This window comes from Vulpes lagopus, chromosome X (genome assembly GCF_018345385.1).
Source record: "Vulpes lagopus strain Blue_001 chromosome X, ASM1834538v1, whole genome shotgun sequence".
NCBI lineage: Eukaryota > Metazoa > Chordata > Mammalia > Carnivora > Canidae > Vulpes > Vulpes lagopus.
In genome coordinates this window covers 60,822,107-60,844,816 of record NC_054848.1, presented here as the reverse complement: position 1 = coordinate 60,844,816, position 22,710 = coordinate 60,822,107, and positions in this window count along the sequence as shown.

The window sequence follows — 22,710 nt, the reverse complement described above, 5'->3', positions numbered from 1 at the left end:
AAGGTATGTTCCTTTGGCCACCTGCTTACTTGTAGTTATGGTGGTCACTAACAGAGTTGAAATTCTGGGGCACCTACTGTCCAAGCTATCTTAGCCATTTTCTTTTAAAAATACATAATTATATTACATAGCATCGCTATGTTTCTGTGACAACAAAATAGCTTGGGTTTGGCTGGGTATGCAATAATGGAATCACACTCTTTGGTTATTTAAAACAAAAACTTAATTTCCTGCCTGGAAAGTGAACTATCTGATTACAAAGATTTCATTGCTCCCACAAGAAGAGAGATTTAGTTCTTGCTTCCTAGTGGAAACTGTCCTTCCATTTCTCTAGTTATATTCCCATTTCATTTGTAAGTTCCCTGTGGATTTTATCAACAAAATGTAAAGAAGAAACTTCTTTTTATTGAATATTGATTGGCATACATTACATTTGTTTCAGGTTGTGCAACATAGTGATTTGATAGCTCTATGTTTTTTTTATATTCATCACATGTGTAGTTACCATTTGTCACTCTACATTGCTATTACAATATTATTGACTACATTCCCTATGCTGTACCTCTCATTGTTGTGACTTATTCATATCATAATTGAAAGCCTATATCATAAAAGAGAAACTTTTTAAAATCAGTATTACATGATATCCAAGGGAAATTTTATAAATAGTCAGAAGCCAATATTAAGTTTTCCATATAACTTTTATCTCATTTGACTTTATATGAAATGTATTTTTATTACTTCATGAAATAAGAATCACATACCTGGGGACAATCAGAATACCCATCCCAGGAATAATGACACACCAAGTCAGGCCATCAGAGCTACTTTCTGTAGGAGGATTTGATTGTGACTAGTGAGAAAAAAATGTGGTAAGAACAGTGACACTAAGTGTTAGACCATAGCACACTGAAATTTTAACTGTAGGATGAAAAGGAGAACAAGATACTCTTAATACCTCAGGAGGTTATTGTTGTCTGCATGGTACAATTTGACACTTAAAAGTCCCAGGAATGGAGGTGCTTGTCTTAACTTTCTCAAGAGACAGTTGTATACAAAATGAAGACAGAAAAAACATTCTTTATGAGAGCCCAATAAAAGAACTTCCCTCCTGAGATGATATAATGATCTGAGAGAAAATTTCTCCTCACACTTTTAGAAAGCCTAGTAAAATCTTTAATTCTGATGGAAAGTTACTCCTACTCCTCCTGAGAGAAATGATCATCTGAGGCAACACAGCCAGAAACAACAAGGAAGGCATGGGCAGGGGCCATCAATATGGACAGGAGTAATAAGGTTAAACCCTAGTAACAATGTAAAGGTATACCTATCAGTTAGACATACCAGAATCAAGAAAAGCCACAGGACAACAGAGCAGAGATAGCAGCAACAGACATAGCAGGAGAACTTGGGCCATCATGAGATATGTTTGATTCATTTGAGGCATTGCCATGGGATGGACTTGAAAGCTTTGGACACCCAGAAAATCCTAAGTGGGAACTTAACAGGAGAGATAGCTTTGGCTCCCATTAACATAGATACCAACATCTCTTGGCTATTCGTCCCCAGGGCTTCAGTCCATTTCAGTGAATATGCAGACATATAAATATACCTCTGAATAGCAACCCATATTCCAATCACAGCTCTTTTTTATTGGAGTTCAATTTGCCAACATATAGCATAACACCCAGTGCTCATCCCATCAAGTGCCCCGCTCAGTGCCCATCACCCAGTCACCCCCACCCCCTGCCCACCTCCCTTTCCACCACCCCTTGTTCGTTTCCCAGAGTTAGAAGTCTCTCATGTTCTGTCTCCCTCTGATATTTCCCACTCATTTTCTTAACTTTCTCAAGAGATAGTTGTATACAAAATGAAGACAGAAAAAACATTCTTTATTCCCTTTCATTATTTTTATATTCCCCAAATGAATAAGACCATATAATGTTTGTCTTTCTCTGATTGACTTAGCTCTTTTCCAAGAGATCACTTTGTGACTCTTCATACCAAATGGTATAACACCACGGTATAAGACCATTTAAAACCTGAGGCAATTCTTCAAGAATGACTTCACAGGACAAGAGTGAAACAGTCAATTCCATAATTTTTCAATCAAATCATCTCCATTTGATCTACTTTTTACACTTAGTTCTATGTAAATTTTGTTTAAACAAAGAATTGTGCTTTTAAAACTTGAAAAACACTAGACTAGTAAAACATATCTGGGCATCAGTCTCTTTTCTGACAAAACTGGGATAATAATAACATTTACTACATAACCTATAATAGTCCATTACATATTTGCACTAGTCTATCTCTCACCAGGAAAATTGGAGCTCTCTGAGAGTAAGTAACTGTCATTCATTCACAAATGTCTTTTTGTAGCAGGCACTGGAAATCGGCAACTAAGTATTTATGGGAAGCAAAGTAGACATGGCCCTTTCCTTCCTGGAACTTACTTTCTAATCATTCCAAGATCCTTACAACAGCCCACACAAAGCGCTATATGACAGGGTCTACTCAATCCCTCTGACTTCATTTTTTGCTACTCAATCCCTTGTTCCTTATATTCCAGCAACATTGACCTTTTTACTCTTTCTTGAACATGCCAGGCATGATGTAGTCCTAGGACCAATGCACTAGCTGTACCTTCACCTGGAATTCTTTTTGCCTAGATAAGAGTAAGGTTAATTTCCTACTCCCTTTAAGTTTGTTCTAGTGTCACTTTCTCAAATGAAATTCATCCTGATCAACCTATTTACAATAATTGCAACTCATATTCCCAGCATTCCTTATCCATTTTAATATATTATAATTATTTTTCCTCAACAATAATTACTTTCTATAAATTATACATTTTAGCTGTATATTATGTTTATTATCTCTCTCTCTCACCCTATAAAAATAATAGCTCCATAAGGCAGAGCAGAATTTTTATCTGGTTTGTTCATTTAATGGCCTAGAACAATGCTTGGAACTGAGTAGGTACTCAATATTTGTTAAATATTTGTTAAATTTCTGGAGACATTTTCCATATTGCCCCTCCTTCATGTGACAGATTTCCTTATTCTGGCATCCTCAATAAAGTACATTTTTTTTCTTTCCTGTTCTTTCTCTTTCCCTCCTTTTCAGAAAAACAAACAAAAAAACTGTCTTGTATTTCATCCATTCAAGGCCCTGTTTTCTGTTAAGTAACTAAGCAATGCCTCAGAATCTAATAACTGAAGAAACTTTGAGGATATCTTGACTACAAACCCAAATATATTAGGATAGTAGGGGAGATTTCAGAAACCCTACAAAGCTGGTGTGAGAGTTTAGGGCCAAGTAAACCCTTTTTTTTCTGGCCACGAGTTCTATCCCATACCATCAACGGGAAGCAGAAAGACAGCCTGGCATAATGGAAAGATTCTCGGACTTGGAAGCTTTGGTTTTGTCTTACTTTGCCCCTTGTTTGTGATTAGGGAAACTTATTTAATCTTTTTGATTCTCAATTTACTTATCTCAAAATTTGAGAGGGATAGTAGTAATTGTTTTTAAGAGTTGATAGGATGAAAAAACAAGATCATATAACTAATGCAGTAATCCTATATTAATCTCTTAATAAATTGTAACTACCACTTCCAGCACACTTTCTTACCATATAATTTGTGCACATTAAATATTAGTTCTCCCTCTCACAATGTGATTATTAAATAACATAATGCATTAAGAAACTATAGAATGTCAAACAAAGATTAATTGGTTGGTTAGGATATACATATCATATTAAGTGAAAAGGTAAAAATGTCAATATTTCAATATCTGCAAGTATGATAGTACTGTGAAAGCCAGTTACTAGTTAGGTCTGTATTTTAGAATAGAATGTGTTGTAAGAAAGTATTATCTGATTGACAGCTCAAGCTGCTTCTGATAAAATGAACTGATTTTGAACTGATAATCACATTCTGATTAACTGATAGAATCATTTGCCAAAATATTTTCTTTTAATAAACGCCCCATGTTAAATTATTTAGAACCACTTCAGACTGAACTATAGGGATGGGTAAAAGCCTTCAAAAGAGTCACAGCAACATTGAGACCATGCCCATTTAGCTCTCCGGAACAGTCATATACTTTCTTAATGCCCTATATCTTCCATTGTCTGTGAATTCCTGCTTCATTTGATCTCCAATTTACCCATAGATTGTGAATCTTACCCTTCATTTTCTTAAGCAGTTTGCATGAGATTTCCAGATTAAAGCACTAGCAGATACAAAGGCTCAGAAGGCGTAAAAACTCAGGTATTTCTAAAACAAAAAGCAAATGCTCAGGCTGAATGATGCAGGAGAGTTAGATGGAAAGACACCTGGGTGGCCCAGTGGTTGAGCATCTGCCTTTGCCTTGGGGAGTGATCCCCTGGTCAGAGGATAGAGTCCTTCATCAGGCTTTCTGCAGGGAGCCTGCTTCTCCTTCTGCCTATGTCTCTACCTGTGTGTGTGTGTGTGTGTGTGTGTGTGTGTGATGAATAAGTAAGTAAATAAATAAATAAATAAATAATCTTTTTTTAAAAAGAGAGTTGGATGGAGGTTTATGTAAGCCACAATAACCTGGAGCCTGCAGTTACTTAAAGTCATAAGAAATTTCTTATTGCTGGTATACATTATCCAATTGGATAATATTAGAAGCAACCCAAACTGAACACAAAACAAAATGTTGGATTATATTCACTTCAGTACTATTTCTAATTATGGTGAATCTCTAACAAAATTATTACACTGATTCCTTTGCTTCACATTATTTTATTTTATTTTATTTTATTTTATTTTATTTTATTTTTCTTCTATACCCATTAACCCCTTCTCTCTCCTCTTACTCACTTTCCATGGAAATGAACAGTCCTCATTTTATTCATCTTATCTTAATTTTCACTGAAAGCCAGGAAAGTTAAAAGGCAGCTGGTTGCTGAATAAAAGAAAATGTTAGAAGTTGCTCATTTAAAGTACTTTTCTTACAAGAAACAAGTTTTTGTATTTTTTTTCTTGACAGAAGACCAAAATAACACCAAAATTCTAAAACATTATCAATTTTAAGCAAACAATTTTAATGCTCCTACTACCTGTAAAAGTATAATTGAGCATTTTAAAATATTCCCCTGGCTCTTTGGGGTCTTTTCTGATTCCACACAAATCTTGAGATTATTTGTTCCAACTCTCTGAAGAAAGTCCATGGTATTTTGAGAGGGATTGCATTAAATGTTCCATTAATGCAATTTAATTGCATTAAATTGCCCTGGGTAGCATTGACATTTTCACAATATTAATTCTTCTAATCCATGAGCATGGAATGTTTTTCCATCTCTTTGTGTCTTTCTCAGTTTCTTTCAGAAATGTCTGTAGTTTTTAGGGTATCGCTCCTTTACCTCTTTGGTTAGGTTTATTCCTAGGTATCTTGTGCTTTTGGGTGAAATTGTAAATGGGATTGATTCTTTAATTTATCTTTCTTCAGTTTCATTGTTAGTGTATAGAAATGCCACTGATTTCTGGGCATTGATTTTGTATCCTGCCACACTGCCAAATTGCTGTATGAGTTCTAGCAATCGTAGGGGGGAGTCTTGTGGGTTTTCTATGGACAGTATCATGTCATCTGCGAAGGAGAGTTTGACTTCTTCTTTGCCAATTTGAATGCCTTTTATTTCTTTTTGTTGCCTGATTGCTGAGGCTAGAACTTCTAGTCGTATGTTGAATAGCAGTAGTGAGAGTGGACATCCCTGTCGTGTTCCTGATCTTAGAGGAAAGGCTCTCAGTGTCTCCTCACTGATAATGACATTTGCTGTGGGCTTTTCATAGGTGGCTTTTAAGATGCTGAGGAATTTTCCCTCTATCCCTACACTCTGAAGAGTTTTGATCAGGAATGGATGCTGTATTTTGTCAAATGCTTTATCTGCATCTATTGAGAGGATCATATAGTTCATGAGTTCATCATTTTTTAAAATAAGATATTTGCCAATGACCTCTAAAGAAAAAGAATATACTCCAGTAGGGAGGTCCAAGATGGTAATGTAGGAAGACTCTGAATTCACCTCCTCCATGAACATACCAAATATATTCCTATTTATAGAACAATTCCTTGTAAAGAAGAACTGAACCACTTCTGCAAAAACAATAGAAAGACCAGATAGAAAACATCCAGAGAGATGGAGACATGATAATGAAGGGAAATCCCATCTCTAATGCTGCAAACTGCAGTGGAGAGCAATAGTACTGAGGAACCATGAGCAGATTCATCTCCCTAGAGGCACAGAAAAAAGCTGCAAATTAAAAGTGCAACGAGAAAATAGAGGAACCAGTCTTAGAATCCTGCCAAATGGTGCAAGAGCTTCTGGAACTCTCTCCAGGTTCAGGGGCTAGCAAGTTTCATGAATTATATTACCCTCCACCTTGATAGCACAGTCAGGAGCAGGTCTGGACAACCTAGCCATCCTGCCACTGCAGTTAGTCCCAGACCCCTAGTCCAGGCCAATCCCAGCCAACCAACCAAGACAGCACCAGCATGGTACACATCAGGAAAGGCCTGGCCAGCATTCACTGTAGCTTCAGGCAACCCACCAAAGTGGTACAGATGCAAAACAGCCTATAACAATCCAGGCTCACATGACTTTGACTCCCCTGTGTAGAGTACCCCAGACCCAATAGCCTGTGTTTGTCTCACTCCAGTCACTCTGCCAGAGTTCTCCTTGCACAGGGAACCCCAAGACCCACCACGATGCCCACTGCAGCATAAGTTGTCATTCCAGATCTGATTTGTTTAAAGAGGCCCAGGACTAACCAGCTTGCACCCAATTCAGCTTCAGGTATCTGATCATGGTAACTTCTGCATGGAGACCCCTGGAATAACCCCAGCCCACACCCACTTCGGCTGTCTGTCCAAGGTTCTCTCTCTGTGGAGAGCGCCAAGACCAACAAAACCTGCACCAACTTCACCTTCAGCCACTTTACTAGAACAGCTCCAGTACAGAGTGCCTCAGGACCCCAAGGCCCTACCAGACACAGCCCCAACCAGTTTCCCAACGTTACTAGGTGTACACAGTCTATAGAAGGACAACCATACACAATACCATTCCTTCAAGATTAGAAATAGCTACTCTACATAATTCATTAAAAAAAAACACATAAAGTCAATCAAAATGAGGAGCAAGGGGGATATGCTGCAAATGAAATAAAAAGACAAAACCTCAGGAAAATAAATAAATAAAATGGAGATGAGCAGACTACCTGATAAAGAGTTCACAGTAATAATTATAAAGATGCTCAGCAGGGATACTGGGGTGGCTCAGTGGTTGAACATCTGCCTTTGGCTCAGGGCATGATCCTCAGTCCGATGACTGAGTCCCCCATCGAGCTTCCTGCAGGGAACCTGTTTCTCCCTCTACTTATGTCTCTGCCTCTCTCTGTGTGTCTCTCATGAATAAATAAATAAAATCTTTTTTTAAAAGATGCACAGCAGACTGGACATAAGAGTAGATGAATTCAGTGACAACTTCAAATAGAACAATAAAAGTTAAATAATCAGAATTGAAGAATACAACTGAAATGAAAAATACACTGGAGGGAATCAAGAGTAGATTAGAAAATGCAGAATAGATAAGTGATCTGGAAGACAAGCTAATGGAAATCATCCAAGCTGAACAGCATAAAGAAAAAAAATAAATGAGGGAAGATTAAAGGATATCTTGGGGAGGAGACCAAGATGGCGGAGAAGTAGGGTCCCTAAATCACCTGTCCCCAACAAATTACCTAGATAACCTTCAAATCATCCTGAAAATCTATGAATTCGGTCTGAGATTTAAAGAGAGAACAGCTGGAATGCTACAGTGAGAAGAGTTCGCCCTTCTATCAAGGTAGGAAGACGGGGAAAAAAGAAATAAAGAAACAAAAGGCCTCCAAGGGGGAGGGGCCCCCCGAGGAGCAGGGCGAAGGCCGGGGCGAGTGTCCCCAGGACAGGAGAGCCCCATCCCGGAGGAGCAGGAGCTGCACCAACCGTCCCGGGTGGAAAGGCGCTTGCTCGCAGGGAGTTTGAGCAGAAACCAGGAGGGCGGGGATGCCCTCAGGCTCCCTGGGACACTAACAGACACCAGCGCGCCCAGGAGAGTGCGCCGAGTTCCTTAAGGGCTGCAGCGCGCACGCATTGACCTGGGACTCCTTTTCCCAATACCACATGAACCGGGAGCAGCTCAGAGGAGGCTCCCGCAAAGGAAGAGGCTCCATGCAGAGGGGGCTGCGCGGCTCCGGGAACAGCTCGGAGGGGCTCAGGCAGCGGCCGGAGCGCGAATCCAACAATGCAGGCCCGGGAGCACAGGGCGCCGGGGACACAGCCCAGGATCTGGCAGATCAGCGGCCTGGCCCAGAGCCTCCAGGCCCTGCAGGCTGAGAGCTCTGTAGTTACTGTGGGAGCTGAATCCAGGGCTCCAGAGCTGGCCCCGCCACTGTGATTGTTCTTCCTGTGGCCTCACGGGGTAAACAACCCCCACTGAGCCCTGCACCAGGCAGGGGGCAGAGCAGCTCCCCAAGTACTAACACCTGAAAATCAGCACAGCAGGACCCTCCCCCAGAAGACCAGCTAGAAGGACAAGTTCCAGGGGAAGTCAAGGGACTTAAAATATACAGAATCAGAAGATACTCCCCCGTGTTTTTTATTTTTGATTACTGTTTGCTTCCCCCACCCTTTTTTTCTGTCTCTTTTTCTTCTCTTTTTGTCTTTTTATCCTTTTTCCTTTTTTTTTTCTTTTCTTTCCTTCTTTATTATTTTAGAATAGGTATGGTTTCTTCTTTATCTTTATCTCTTCTATGTTTCTCCTTTTCCCAATACAACATGTTTTTGGCCACTCTGCACTGAGCAAAATGACTAGAAGGAAAACCTCACCTCAGAAGAAAGAATCAGAAACAGTCCTCTCTCCGACAGAGTTACAAAATCTGGATTACAATTGAATGTCAGAAAGCCAATTCAGAAGCACTATTATACAGCTACTGTGGCTCTAGGAAAAAGCATAAAGGACTCAAGAGACTTCATGACTGCAGAATTTAGATCCAATCAGGCAGAAATTAAAAATCAATTGAATGAGATGCAATCCAAACTAGAAGTCCTAACGACGAAGGTTAATGAGGGGGAAGAAGAAGTGAGTGACATAAAAGACAAGTTGATGGCAAAGAGGGAAACTGAGGAAAAAAGAGACAAACAATTAAAAGACCATGAAGATAGATTAAGGGAAATAAACGACAGCCTGACGAAGAAAAACCTACGTTTCATTGGGGTTCCCGAGGGTGTCGAAAGGGACATAAGTCCAGAATATGTATTTGAACAAATCATAGCGGAAAACTTTCCTAATCTGGGAAGGAAAACAGGCATTCAGATCCAGGAAATAGAGAGATCCCCCCCTAAAATCAACAAAAACCGATCAACACCTCGACATTTAATAGTGAAGCTTCCAAATTCCAAAGATAAAGAGAAGATCCTTAAAGCAGCAAGAGACAAGAAATCCTTAACTTATATGGGGAGAAATATCAGATTAACAGCATGCCTCTCCACAGAGACCTGGCAGGCCAGAAAGGGCTAGCAGGCTATATTCAGGGTCCTAAATGAGAAGAACACGCAAGAAAGAATACTTTATCCAGCAAGGCTCTCATTCAAAATGGAAGGAGAGATAAAGAGCTTCCAAGACAGGCAGCAACTGAAAGAATATGTAACCTCCAAACCAGCTCTGAAAGAAATTTTAAGGGGACTCTTAAAATTCCCCTTTAAGAAGAAGTTCAGTGGAACAATCCACAAAAACAAGGACTGAATAGATATCATGATGACACTAAACTCATATCTGTCAATAGTAACTCTGAACGTGAACGGGCTTAATGACCCCATCAAAAGGCGCAGGGTTTCAGACTGGATAAAAAAGCAGGACCCATCGATTTGCTGTCTACAAGAGACTCATTTTAGACAGAAGGACACCCACAGCCTGAAAAATAAAAGGTTGGAGAACCATTTACCATTCAAATGGTCCTCAAAAGAAAGCAGGGGTAGCCACCCTTATATAAGATAAATTAAAATTTACCCCGAAGACTGTAGTGAGAGATGAAGAGGGACACTATATCAAACTTAAAGGATCTATCCAACAAGAGGACTTAACAATCCTCAATATATATGCCCTGAATGTGGGAGCTGCCAAATATTTAAACCAATTAATAACCAAACTGAAGAAATACTTTGATAATAATACACTTATACTTGGTGACTTCAATCTAGCTCTTTCTATACTAGATAGGTCTTCTAAGCACAACATATCCAAAGAAACGAGAGCTTTAAATGATACACTGGACCAGATGGATTTCACAGATATCTACAGAACTTTACATCCAAACTCAACTGAATACACATTCTTCTCAAGTGCACATGGAACTTTCTCCAGAATAGACCACATACTGGGTCACAAATCGGGTCTGAACCGATACCAAAAGATCGGGATAGTCCCCTGTATATTCTCAGACCATAATGCCTTGAAATTAGAACTTAATCACAACAAGAAGTTTGGAAGGACCACAAACACGTGGAGGTTAAGGACCATCCTGCTAAAAGATGAAAAGGTCAACCAGGAAATTAAGGAAGAATTGAGAAGATTCATGGAAACTAATGAGAATGAAGATACAACCGTTCAAAATCTTTGGGATGCAGCAAAAGCAGTCCTGAGGGGGAAATACATCGCAATACAAGCATCCATTCAAAAACTGGAAAGAACTCAAATTCAAAAGCTCACCTTACACATAAAGGAACTAGAGAAAAAGCAACAAATAGACCCCACCCCCAGCAGAAGAAGACAGTTAATTAAAATTCGAGCAGAACTCAATGATATCGAAACCAAAAGAACTGTGCAACAGATCAACAGAACCAGGAGTTGGTTCTCTGAAAGAATTAATAAGATAGATAAACCATTAGCCAACCTTATTAAGAAGAAGAGAGAGAAGACTCAAATTAATAAAATCATGAATGAGAAAGGAGAGATCACTACCAACACCAAGGAAATACAAACGATTCTAAAAACATATTATGAACAGCTGAATGCCAATAAATTAGGAAATCTAGAAGAAATGGATGCATTCCTAGAAAGCCACAAACTACCAAAACTGGAGCAGGAAGAAATACAAAACCTGAACAGGCCAATAACCAGGGAGGAAATTGAAGCAGTCATCAAAAACCTCCCGAGACACAAGAGTCCAGGGCCAGATGGCTTTCCAGGGGAATTCTATCAAACGTTTAAAGAAGAAATCATACCTATTCTACTAAAGCTGTTTGGAAAGATAGAAAGTGATGGAGTACTTCCAAATTCGTTCTATGAGGCCATCATCACCTTAATTCCGAAACCAGACAAAGACCCCACCAAAAAGGAGAATTACAGACCAATATCCCTGATGAACATGGATGGAAAAATTCTCAACAAGATACTAGCCAATAGGATCCAACAACACATCAAGAAAATTATTCACCATGACCAAGTAGGATTTATCCCTGGGACACAAGGCTGGTTCAACACTCGTGAAACAATCAATGTGATTCATCCTATCAGCAAGAGAAAAACCAAGAACCATATGATACTCTCATTAGATGCAGAGAAAGCATTTGACAAAATACAGCATCCATTCCTGATCAAAACCCTTCAGAGTGTTGGGATAGAGGGAACTTTCCTCGACATCTTAAAGGCCATTTACGAAAAGCCCACAGCAAATATCATTCTCAATGGGGAAGCACTGGGAGCCTTTCCCCTAAGATCAGGAACAAGACAGGGATGTCCACTCTCACCACTGCTGTGCAACATAGTTCTGGAACTCCTCGCCACAGCAATCAGACAACAAAAAGACATTAAAGGCATTCAAATTGGCAAAGAAGAAGTCAAACTCTCCCTCTTCGCCTTGACATGATACTCTACATAGAAAACCCAAAAGCCTCCACCCCAAGATTGCTAGAACTCATACAGCAATTTGGTAGTGTGGCAGGATACAAAATCAATGCCCAGAAATCAATGGCATTTCTATACACTAACAATGAGACTGAAGAAAGAGAAATTAAGGAGTCAATCCCATTTACAATTGCACCCAAAAGCATAAGATACCTAGGAATAAACCTAACCAAAGAGGTAAAAGATCTATATCCTAAAAACTATAGAACACTTGTGAAAGAAATTGAGGAAGACACAAAGAGATGGAAAAATATTCCATGCTCATGGATTGGCAGAATTAATATTGTAAAAATGTCAATGTTACCCAGGGCAATTTATACGTTTAATGCAATCCCTATCAAAATACCATGGACATTCTTCAGAGAGTTAGAACAAATTATTTTAAGATTTGTGTGGAATCAGAAAAGACCCCGAATAGCCAGGGGAATTTTAAAAAAGAAAACCATAGCTGGGGGCATCACAATGCCAGATTTCAGGTTGTACTACAAAGCTGTGGTCATCAAGACAGTGTGGTACTGGCACAAAAACAGACACATAGATCAATGGAACAGAATAGAGAACCCAGAAGTGGACCCTGAAATGTATGGTCATCTAATATTCGATAAAGGAGGAAAGACTATCCATTGGAAGAAAGACAGTCTCTTCAATAAATGGTGTTGGGAAAATTGGACATCCACATGCAGAAGAATGAAACTGGACCACTCTCTTTCACCAGACACAAAGATAAACTCAAAATGGATGAGAGATCTTTTTTTTTAATTTTTTTTAATTTTTATTTATTTATGATAGTCACAGAGAGAGAGAGAGAGAGAGGCAGAGACACAGGCAGAGGGAGAAGCGGGCTCCATGCACCGGGAGCCCGATGTGGGATTCGATCCCGGGTCTCGAGGATCGCGCCCTGGTCCAAAGGCAGGCGCCAAACCGCTGCGCCACCCAGGGATCCCTGGATGAGAGATCTAAATGTGAGACAAGAGTCCATCAAAATCATAGAAGAGAACACAGGCAACACCCTTTTTGAACTCGGCCACAGTAACTTCTTGCAAGATACATCCACAAAGGCCAAAGAAACAAAAGCAAAAATGAACTATTGGGACTTCATCAAGATAAGAAGCTTTTGCACAGCAAAGGATACAGTCAACAAAACTGAAAGACAACCTACAGAATGGGAGAAGATATTTGCAAACGACATATCAGATAAAGGGCTAGTTTCCAAAATCTATAAAGAACTTATTAAACTCAACACCAAAGAAACAAACAATCCAATCATGAAATGGGCAAAAGACATGAAGAGAAATCTCACAGAGGAAGACATAGACATGGCCAACATGAACATGAGAAAATGCTCTGCATCACTTGCCATCAGGGAAATACAAATCAAAACCACAGTGAGATACCTCCTCACACCAGTGAGAATGGCGAAAATTAACAAGGCAGGAAACCACAAATGTTGGAGAGGATGCGGAGAAAAGGGAACCCTCTTACACTGTTGGTGGGAATGTGAACTCGTGCAGCCACTCTGGAAAACAGTGTGGAGGTTCCTCAAAGCTTTAAAAATAGACCTGCCCTACGACCCAGCAATTGCACTCCTGGGGATTTACCCCAAAGATTCAGATGCAATGAAACCCCGGGACACCTGTACCTCGATGTTTATAGCAGCAATGTCCACAATAGCCAAACTGTGGAAGGAGCCTCGGTGTCCATCGAAAGATGAATGGATAAAGAAGATGTGGTTTATGTATACAATGAAATATTATTCAGCCTTTAGAAACGACGAATACCCACCATTTGCTTCAACATGGATGGAACTGGAGGGTATTATGCTGAGTGAAGTAAGTCAATCGGAGAAGGACAAACAGTGTATGTTCTCATTCATTTGGGGAATATAAATAATAGTGAAGGGGAATATAAGGGAAGGGAGAAGAAATGTGTGGGAAATATCAGAAAGGGAGACAGAACATAAAGACTCCTAACACTGGGAAACGAACTAGGGGTGGTGGAAGGAGAGGAGGGCGGGGCGTGTGGGTAAATGGGTGGTGGGCACTGAGTGGTGCACTTGATGGGATGAGCACTGGGTGTTATTCTATATCTTGGCAAACTGAACACCAATAAAAAATAAATTTATTAAAATAAATAAATAATTAATTAAAAATAAATAAATATGTTTTAATAAACAAAAAATAAAATAAAATAAAGGATATCTTGGACTAGATCAAGACAACATTCACATTGTAGGGTCCTCAGAAGGAGGAGAGAGAAAGAAAGGGTCAGATAACTTTTGAAGAAATAATAGCAGAAATCTTCTGTCACCAGGGAAAAGAAACTGACATCCAGGTTCAGAAATCACAGGGAGTTTAAAACAAGTTGAACTCAGTGAGATCCACACCAAAAAACATAATCAAAATGTCAAAAGTTAAAGATAGAATTTTAAAAGCAGCAAGAGAAAAGCAAATATTTATATAGAAGGGAAACTCCAAAAGGCTATCAGCTGATTTTTCCAGCAGAAATTGCAGGCCAGAAGAGAGTAGAATTATATATTTAAAGTGCTGTAAAGGAAAATAAATACAACCAGGAATAACTACCTGAGAAAGTTATCATTCAGAAATGAACAGGTAGCTCCCCAGACAAACAAAAGGTAAAGGAGTTCATGACCATTCAGCCATCATTACAAAAATGTTAAAGGGGCTTCTTTAAGTGGAAAAGAAAAGAGCAAGATTAGAAGTTAGAAAATTATGAAAGGAAAAAAATTCCACTCATAAAAGTAAACATATAGTAGAGGGAATAGAGAAGTCACTTTTAAACCTAGGGTAAAGGTTAATCCACAAAAGTAGTAAGATAAAGTATATCTAAAAAAATAGTTAAATGGACTCACAAAGTAAAAAAGATGTGAAGTATAACAACGTGCATAAAATGTGGAGAGGTAATAAAAAGAAGTTCCCTAAGAATATGTTTGGACTTAAGTGTGCATTAACTTAAAATATACTGCTATACACTTAGGATGCTATATATGAACTTCATGGAAGCCAAAAATCAAAAACCTATAATAGAACACAAGAGAAAGAATGTCAAATGTAACATAAAAGAAAGTCAGCAATCACAAGAGAAGAGAGCAAAAGAGAAAGAAACAGAGAACTACAAAAACAACCAGAAAACAATGAATATATAGCAATTAGTACGTGTTATTACTAATTATATTAAGTGTAAATTGTCCAAATTCTCCACTGAAAAGATATAGGATGGCAAAATGGATTAAAACAATGAAAAGACCCATCTATATGCTGTTCACAAGAGACTCACTTCAGACCTAAAGACACATGCAAACTGAAAGTGTTAAGATGGAAAAATATATTCCACAAAAGTGGAAATAAAATTAAAAAGCTGGTGGTAGAAAGACCTATATCAAGTAAAATAAACTTAAAAAATATACTGCAAAAAGAGAGAAGGCCATTTTGTAATGATAAAGGGATCAATTTAACAGGAAGATGTAACATTGTAAATATCTAGTACCTAACATTGGAACACCTAAATACATAAAGCAAATATTAATACAGCTAAAAAAAAGAAATTTAGGGGCACCTGGGTGGCTCAGTTGGTTAAGCAACCAACTCTGGATTTTAGCTCAGGTCATAATCTCAGGGTTGTGAGATCAAGCCCCACTATGGGCTCCATGCTGGATATGGCGTCTGCTTAAGATTCTCTCTCTCACTCTGCTCCTCCCCCCACTATTCCTCTCTTTAAAAAACGAGAAATTTACAATAATGCATTAATAGTAGGGGATTTTAACACCCAACTTACATCAACGGATAGATTTTCCAGGCAGAAAATCGAGGAAGGAAACAGTGTATTTGAATAACACAACCAGATGAATTTAAGAGATATATACAGAACATTCCATCCAAGAACAACACAAAATACATTCTATTACAGTGCACATGGTACATTCTCCAGGAGAGATCATGTGTTAGGCCACAAAAGAAATCTCAATGAATTTAAGAAAATTGAAATCATGTCAAGCATCTTATCCAGTTACAATGGTATGAAACTAGAAATCCATCACAAGAAAAAAAAAAACACACAAACATGTAGAGGCTAAGCAACATGCTACCAAACAATCAATGGGTCAAAAAAGAAAATAAAGAGAAAATACAAAAATAGATGGAGTCAAATGAAAATAAATGAAAACACAATGTTTTGGTATCTTTGGGTCACAGAGAAAACAACTCTCAGAAGAAAATTTATAGTGATACAAGCCTACCTCAAGAAACAAGAAAAATCTCAAATAAACAATTTAACCTTATATCTAAAAAATGGAGAAAGAACAGAGCCTAAGTTTAGTAGAAAACTTAAGTCTAAAACTTAAGCCTAAGTTTAGTAGAAAAAAGGAAATAATAAAGAGCAGAGCAATAATACATAAAATAGAGACTAACAACATTAGAAAAGATCAATGAAACACAGAGCTAGTTCTTTGAAATGATAAATAAAATTGATAAACCTTTATTCACACTCATTAAGAAAAAAGAGAGAGGGCCCAAATAAGCAAAATATGAAAAAGGGCATGTAGCAAGTGACACCACAGAAATACAAAGGATTATGAGAAAATACTACAAAACATTATATGTCAACAAATTGAATAACCTAGAGTAAATGGATGAATTCCTAGAAAACTACAACTTCCAAAATGAATCAGGAAGAAATAGAAAAAGAAAAGAAGAAAAGGAAGAAATACAATATCTGAATAGATCAATTACTATTAACAAAATTATATCAGAAATAGGAATCTCCCAACACACATCTGTTACATAACCAGATGGCTTCATAGGGAAATTCTACCATACACTTATTAAAGAGCTAATATCAATTCTCATCAAACTATTCAAGAGGAGAGAAGAGAAAGGAAAGCTTCCAAATTCATGCAAGACCAGAATTATCCTAATAACAAGAACCAGAAAAAAACAAAACAAACAAAAAAACAAAGATACTCCAAAAAAGAAAAAGAAGAAAGAAAGAAAGAAAGAAAGAAAGAAAGAAAGAAAGAAAAAAAAAAGAAAGGAAGGAAGGAAGGAAGGAAGGAAGGAAGGAAGGAAGGAAGGAAGGAAGGAAGGAGAAAGAAAGAAAGAAAGAAGAAAGAAAGAAAGAAAGGTTTATGTATACAATGGAATATTACTCAGCAATTAGAAACGACAAATACCCACCATTTGCTTCAACGTGGATGGAACTGGAGGGTATTATGCTGAGTGAAATAAGTCAATCGGAGAAGGACAAACAGTGTATGTTCTCATTCATTTGGGGAATATGAATAATAGTGAAAGGGAATATAAAGGAAGGGAAAAGAAATGTTGGGAAATATCAGGAAGGGAGACAGAACATAAAGACTCCTAACTCTGGGAAATGAACTAGGGGTGGTGGAAGGGGAGGAGGGCGGGTGTTGGAGGGGAATGGGTGACGGGCACTGAGGTGGACACTTGACGGGATGAGCACTGGGTGTTTTTCTGTATGTTGGTAAATTGAACACCAATAAAAGTTAATTAAAAAAAGAAAGAAAGAAAGAAAGAAAGAAAGAAAGAAAGAAAGAAAGAAAGAAAGAAAGAGAAAGAAAACTACAGGGCAATATTTCTGATTAACATAAGTTCAGAATCTTCAAAAAATATCAGCAACCCACAATCCACAATACATCAAAAAGATCATTCACCACAATCAGGTGGGACTTATTCTGAGTTGCAGGGATAGTCCAATATTCACAAATCAATCAATGTGATTCACATTAATAAAACTATATATATATATATATATATATATCATATATATATATGATCATATCAATGAATGCATCCCCCCAAAATAAACTGAACAAAACTCAACATGCAATCATCATAAAAACCTTCAACAAAGTGAGTTTAGAGGTAACAAACCTAAACATAATATAAGCCATATATGAAAACCCCACAGATAACATCATGCTTGTAAGAAATAGAAAGCTTTTCTTCTAAAATAAGAAGCAAGACAAGGATATCCACCTTCAAAACGTTTATTCAACATAGTACTGGAAGTTCTAGGTACAGCAATCAGACAAGGAAAAGAAATAAAGCCATCCCAATTGGTAAGGAAGGTGTTAAATTGTCAGTGTTTGCAGATGGCATGATAATATACACAGGAAACCCTAATGACTCTACCAAAAAAACTAAAACTAAGTAATAAATAAGTTCAGTAAATTTGTAAGATACAAAATTAATATACAGAAATCTGCTGCATGTATACCTAATGATGAAGTAGCATAAAGAGAAATTAAGAAAATAATCCCATTTAAATGAACATGGTGTAAATACCAGTAAGATACTTATTGGATCACAGGGTAGTTCTATTTTTAATTTTTTGAGGAACCTCCATACTGTCTTTCACAGTGGCTGCACCAGTTTGCATTCCCACTAACAATACAAGAAGGTTCCTTTTTCTCTGAATCCTCATCAACACTTGTTGCTTCTTGTGTTTTTTATTTTAGCCATTCTGACAGGTGTGAGGTAATGTCTCATAGTGGTTTTGATTTGCATTTCTCTGATGACAAATGATGTTGACCATATTTTCATGTGTCTGTTGGCTATCTATATATCTTCTTTGGAAAATGTCTGTTCATGTATTCTGCTCATTTTTAATTGGATTACTTGTTTATATACACAATTGAATATTATTCTGCCATTAAAAAGAATGAAATCTTGCCCTTTGTGATGACATGGATAGAGGAAAATGCTATGCAAAATAAGTCAGAGAAAGACAAATACCATATGATTTCACTTATATGTGAATTTAAGAAACAAAACAAACAAAGGGGGAAAAGAGAGAAAGAAAGAGACAACTCAAGAAATAGACTCTTAATTATAGAGAACAAACTGATGGCCACCAGAGGGGAGGTGGGTTGAGGGATGTGTAGAAAAAGTGATGCAGAATAAGAAGTGCATTTGTAATTAGCACTGGGTGATGTCCAGAGTTGTTGTATCACTATATTGTACACCCAAAACTGATATAACACCGTGCATTAACTATACTAGAATTAAAATATAAATAAACTAATTAAAACAAAATATGAAAATTGCTACATATTTGAATGGCTAACAGAAATCAATTGCTCTTTACTCCAACTCCAGTACATCAGCACTTGCTCTACATCAAAGAATTTAAACAAAAAAGTAGTTGTGACAATTCTGCCATCTCTCATTGGGCTTGCTTGGGAACTAAACAGAGCTTACCTCTCAAGTTTACTTTTGGCTCTACACACTTGGTTTTGGTAACCTATGCAGATTCTCAAGCCACCCTACCTCAATCTGCTCATTTGATGCTTTATATGTTGCTATTTCAGATTTGACAACGTGTCAAATTACTACCCACCTATGAGGCCAGTTAAGAATCTATTCTTTGGGACCACATGTACATCCAGGAAACACTAGGGAGATGACAGAGCTTTGTATGGTAAGCAGAAAACCCCACCCTCCACCTGGAGAACAGAGCTTCCTGACCCTGGAGGAGAACTAAGAACATGTAAATGCTGCAAGCCAAGATTGCCGGGTTAGCTGACATCCACTGCACAATCTAGCATCTGCTTTATGGGATTGTGAGTCTTCCCAAACCATTTGAAAGAGTCTCAAAAGTTTTATGGCACTATTAAGTCTTCATTTAAAATAAGAAATGTGCCAGGAAACCAGAAGACATAGGAAGCTTTATAAAAATTTAAACTGTGGGATCCTACAGTAAGGAAGCAAGAACTGATGGAAAAACATTTCTGTTTTATGATGCTATATCATGACTACATTTGTACATACTCCATAGTATTTTTCAGATTCAGAATAGAACATAGCTTCCATCTATGGCTAATTTCAAGAAGCTCCTCAGATAGGCTAGCCTCGCAGAAGGCAGTCAATATCCTTCCAGACACTGATACTCATATATGCAGCTGGAGTAGTGCTTTAGTATGTAATGATAACTACTCTAACACATAAACCTAACATCCCACATCCATACTCTTGGACATTTCCTCCAGACCCAAACCAACATCAGCCACTAATAGTCTTGCCAGAGATTAAATTTAGTATTGGGGGGACACCTGGGTGGCTCAGTGGTTGACTGACTTCAGCTCAGGGTGTGATCCCGGGATCTGGGATCGAGTCCCACATCAGGTTCCTTGCAGGAAGCCTGCTTCTCCCTCTGCCTGTGTCTCCACCTCTGTCTCTCTCTCTCTCATGAATAAATAAATAAAATATTTTTAAAAATTTAGAATTGGGAACTTATGTATAGAATGATTAACAACTCAAGATCTGAAGTCTACTTGTTTGAGTTCAAATTCTTCCCCTCACACTCCATAGGTCCGCGACATTTGGCAAGGTTTTCATTCTCATATAAAATACGGGAATAAAATAACAGTACTCTTTTCAAAGCGTTGTGAGGACTAAGTGAGATAATCCATGTGAAGTTTGCCACAGTTTCTGACATATGGTACTCAGTTCATTTAGAGGTCTACTTTTCCTTGCTTTAATCTCATATCATAAAAGCCTGGTAAAACAATTAGATAAAGATGTGCTCATTCTTCACTGTGAACAAAGTGTCCCACAGCATAAGAACTTCTCAATCAGGAAACTAAGATTCTCTTATTCAGAGTAAGTATTCCAGAAGACACAGGACTATACCATCTCTCTGCCACCATTGTCAAATCATGTCTCTGGATTGCAACGAGCAGTCATTTTCTTTGTACATCCTTATCTATAAGGATATCCTTATCTTTGTATATCCATGGACTTGGGTGTCTCTGAAAACATCACTCAGTTCTTTGGTATTTTAAAACACATACTTTCCAACAGAGTTAAGGTGGTAAAGTAAGGGAACACTAAGCTGGTCTCATCCCTCAAACACAGCTAGATAAACGTCAAATAATTCTGAACATCCAAGAAATCTGAGGACTAAGGGAACAAACTGTACATCTATAGAGAGAAAAATGGCCACATCATTGGGGGGGGGGGAAGCTGTGGAGAGGTGATTTGTGGTAGAAAAGAACTGTGAGTGCTGTGAAGGGAGACAGCCCTGATCACAGAGAGAGGAATGAAAGACAGACAGAAAGTGAAAACAGTATGCAGGTGATTGTACAATAAAAATCCGTCCTCAAAACAATTGACTTGTCAAAGGAGAGAGACTGACCACCACAAGAGTTTATAAGCATACTTCTGAAGTTTTAGAAGTCCATACCATTGTCAGAGTCAAGCCTGGCAGGTTTAGGGGTATTCTTGTGGGGAAGGAGAGCAGAGGCCCAAAAGTGGGCAGCATGGCCTGAGGATTCCTTGGGTCTCATAAGGAGAAACAGTTCCCCCTGTTAGAGTGCATTTTGGAGAGGTGACGTGGCCTATCCAGGGGCAAAAGAACTGGTGTGTGCCAATAAGCTGCCCTGTTCATTAGCATAGGAACAGAAACATCTTGTTCCGCAAGCCTTGGTGCTTTTTGCTGTACTTTACCATAAACTCCAAGCACTGTGCAGTCATGTGACTGCTTTTCTGGAACAAATCAGCACCATTCACAGCAGAGTGAGACCCTCCCCCAGAGGATTAGTGTGGGTCCACATCACATTAAGTCCCTAAAATTTGGAATTCTGAAATCTGGTCACATACCTGAGGTAAAACACAGGGGTACTGTGCTGCCTGGCAGGCAAACAGCTCAGACACAGACATGGTGAAGGCAGGGATCTGATGGAAGCTAGGGACACAAGAGGGGAGTTTGTTTACTTTTTTGTAAGGGCTTCCTGAAGATTGGCATGGATGAACTCCTTGCTCCAGTGACAAGGGAGCAGGGCATTGCATTTCCCTCCCACCCATCAGCACTGACCTGATGGGTGAGCAGCACAGTGTCCCCAGTGGAGGCTGGATCTGCTTACACCAACCTTGCCCCCTTGTGCCTTGCAGGTACACCTTTACTAAGGCAAGCCTGCCTAAGAACTAGCGCAGCAGGCCCCTCCCCCATAAGACCAGCACAAACCCCTTGCACACACCAAATCTACTGATCATAGAGTGTAGAAAAGATTCAGATCTATGGGAAATAGGATCTAGTTTCTTTTAGCAAGTAGACCAAAACACACCTAGTTAAAACTTGCCACACAGTGGTCAAAGTCAAAACACTTTCCACTGCAGGCCCAAAGAAACTGTGCAAAGGACTGACCTGAAGAATGGAGGAGCCAAAACACAATAGCAGAGTGCACATTCTAAAACACTTCCTTGGGAAGCTCAGGTGGCTCAGTGGTTTAGAGCCGCATTCAGCCCAGGGCATGATCCTGGAGACCCAGGATCAAGTCCCACATCAGGATCCCTGCATGGAGCCTGCTTCTCCCTCTGCCTATGTCTCTGCCTCTCTCTCTCTCTCTCTCACTCTCTGTCTCTCATGAATAAATAAATAAAACACTTCCTAGGAACACCAGGCTGTAGAGAATATAGGATCTTTTCTTGACATAGCCATTACTCTCAGGAGCAGGAAAATAAGATGCTTTCCTAATAACACACAAAAAAATAGAGACAAAATGAGAAATGGAGGAATTCACCCCCCAAAAAAAGAACAGGAAGTAGTCAAGCCCAGAGATATATTTAAACATATAAGACGCCTCAACCAGAATTTATTTTTTTATAAATTTATTTTTTATTGGTGTTCAATTTGCCAATATATAGAATAACACCCAGTGCTCATCCCATCAAGTGCCCCCCTCAGTGCCAGTCACCCAGTCACCC